Source organism: Oryctolagus cuniculus, chromosome 10, assembly GCF_051225735.1.
Source record: "Oryctolagus cuniculus isolate XC-2025 breed Fujian yellow rabbit chromosome 10, ASM5122573v1, whole genome shotgun sequence".
In the NCBI taxonomy this organism is placed as follows: domain Eukaryota; kingdom Metazoa; phylum Chordata; class Mammalia; order Lagomorpha; family Leporidae; genus Oryctolagus; species Oryctolagus cuniculus.
The window spans coordinates 35665647-35668486 of NC_142876.1; the positions used below are offsets into that span (position 1 = coordinate 35665647).

A 2840-nucleotide genomic window follows, 5' to 3' on the forward strand; every position below is an offset into this window, starting at 1 on the left:
AGACAGTGCTTTTTTAGTTCTCATAAACTGTGCATTGCAGGCATCTGCCAAATTATGAATGGGGCACTGCCTTTTAAAGAAGAGGCTTGGTGTAGAAGCATAGAGTCCCTATGCCATGTTTACCATGGGAAATGAAGTTTTTATATCAAATCAAAATCCATTACACACATAGACTGTTTTCTCCCCAAGTTGGCTGGCACTTGTGGATGGTTTCTTCTGGAAGGCAATAAAGGATAGGAAAAGACAGGCTGTAAGATGTAGGTTCAGCTGTGTGACCTTGGAGCATTGCTTGTCCCAGTTCTCTCAACTATAAAATACCTTCTCTCTTTAAGGTCCTTAAGAGTTCCTGGCATTAACATTTTAGCTGATCAGAGGAACACATGAAGTGGTAGTTATGGAGCCTCATGAATTTCTGTAAATCTTGTCTCAGAGCCTCAGCCTCATCATGATGGGGGTTGATTGCTTGATCTTTATGGACTCTTCCAGCAATAAACACATCAATTTCAAGGCAGTTATTAAGTGCCTTTTAGCTTTCCCTGGTTTTATCATTTGGGGAATAATTTTATGGATTAAAAAAACTTCAATGCTTTGTTTCTTTCTTTAAGATGCTTGTGAAGATATTTCTAATGAGATACTTTTCAAGCTACTAATTACTAAACTAAAGATGAAATATTTAGGCCTCTCAAACTTGACAATGTCTCTTTAAATTTCTTTGTTTCTTTCTCACAGCTAGATCCACATCTGTAAATGTCTAAGTCATGCTGCCAGCCAATCTTGCCTACAGCTACTCGATTCTGGAAGAGCTTCTATAAAACTGATTATAGCATTTCCCTGCCACGCAGTGGAAAAAAAAAAACAACAATGTTGTGTGATATGATAAAGCATCGATTGAATACGGGAAATATGAAAGTGTCTGTCATCAGATTGGAGGGGTTGGAATGAGTAACTTACTTCTTTCTCTGGGGTGAGGTAGCTAAGAGAATTGCATAGATATTCATTGAGATAAGCTCCCTGGTCTTTCCTGAGCAATCAGTTTGTTCTCAGAGTTTAGCTCCCTTTCAGCTACCAGCCAGGATTTCCAGCCGCTTACAAGTGTGTGTTTTGTGACAGGGGAGACTGGGAAAATGAAAGAGGATTATTATTTGCTAAATAGTCACGCATTCACTCACTTTTTACCTCACATGTTACTTGAGGGACTGGTGTCTCCCTGCCTGACACTTAGTAGGTGCTGAATTAAACTACTGAACAAATGAAAACTATGCATGGAAGAAGCAAGAAGCTTGGGCACTCTTCTTAAGGAGATTATAATCCCCTTAATTTGTATAAGGTTTAATTACAGCTGGTAAAAGTCACTAAAATAACACCAAGAAAGTTGTTTTAAGACAATATATTGCATGTGTTGACTGAGTGGGCTCCTGAGCTGTTCCCGAGAAAGAGGGCTGTCTCCAAGACTTTAAGGGTGAGGTGGGGTGGTCTGGGAGGAGAGAGGTCTGAACTGTGTAGGGAACAGAACATGCAGAAGGGGAATGTACTTAAGAAAAAATATGTATTGCACAGATGCTGTGAGGCCAAGCACTGTGTTAAGTCCTGGGCATACAACAGTATGATTTAAGTCATAGAAACAGAGTTTAGACTTTTATGATCTTAAACTGTTATGAGTTTAAAATTCACCTGGAATACTTGTGATAATGCAGGCATTTGGAACCCATATGGAAAGAAAGTCATTTTCAGAAATTTTGTAGTGGAATACAGGAAGTCATTTTGACAATCACCCATGATGACCCAGTGTATATTTTGAGGGACACTTCAGGAACACTGAGAACAATAGCATCTCTCATGTTCTCATGATGCACTTGATTCATGTGATGAATCAGACTGCAAGAGATAGGGTCCAACAACTTGTGCTCTGGTGTTCACTGATGCTTGAAAACTAGGCCTAGGGGATGAAGAGAAACTTTACTTCCTTTATAACGCTTTTGGGTACATCCATAAATACTAGTTACCTTTTGAATAGATATTTACATTATTCAGTTCAATTCAAAGGCACAATCAAGATTTAGGTGCAATTAATATAAGAGAATTGGCCTAGATGAAAGAAAATAAGTTGGCTCTTGGTTCATGGTGTGGGTCTCACTGCCCACCCAACACCATGGGAGCACAGCTGGAGTCCATCTTCCCCTGGAGATGTGTGCACCTTCCCAAAGTGTGGCCAGACCTGCTTGGTGCACTACACCAGGATGCTTGAAGATGGAGAGAACTTGATTCTTGCTGGGACAAAAACAAATCCTTTAAGTTTATCTTGGGCAAGCAGGAGGTGATCTGAGGCTGGGAAGAAGAGGTTGCTCAGATGAGTGTGGTATGAGATCAAACTGACCATCTCCCTAGATTACACCTACAGTGCCAACTGGGTACCCAGGAATCATCCCACCACATGCCATTCTTATCTTTGATATGGAGCTTCTAACTCTAGAACTACAGGAATATCCTTATCTCCCTGATCTTGGATTTGCCATGAAGAAGTCTGGTTTTCCAGATGCATAAACACGAATCCATATGTAGCTTTTTCTGCAGTTCCACCACACTCTGTGCAAACATCTGCCCAACTGAATGTGTTGTGTCACTCAGCTCTGCTTCCAATACCCCCATTTCTACTTCCCTTCCTCCTTGTTTGTGTGTTCACCTAAATGATATGCCATAAGCCTCAAATGACTTGTTTTATTTTGGTTTTGTTTTGGGGTGAAGATTGAGCTTTCGTCTTGTATCTAGTTTTCCAATTAAGTATAGTGTCAAGTGATGTGCCAACTTTAGAATAGGAATTGGTGTTGGGGGGGAGGGACAGT

The 2840-nt window shown here is 40.5% G+C and overlaps 1 pseudogene; it reads left to right on the forward strand.

Annotated features, from left to right (window-relative positions):
* Nucleotides 1–2149: 2149 nt before the first annotated feature.
* Nucleotides 2150–2541, forward strand: LOC100356188 (peptidyl-prolyl cis-trans isomerase FKBP1A-like; annotated as a pseudogene).
* Nucleotides 2542–2840: the final 299 nt, after the last annotated feature.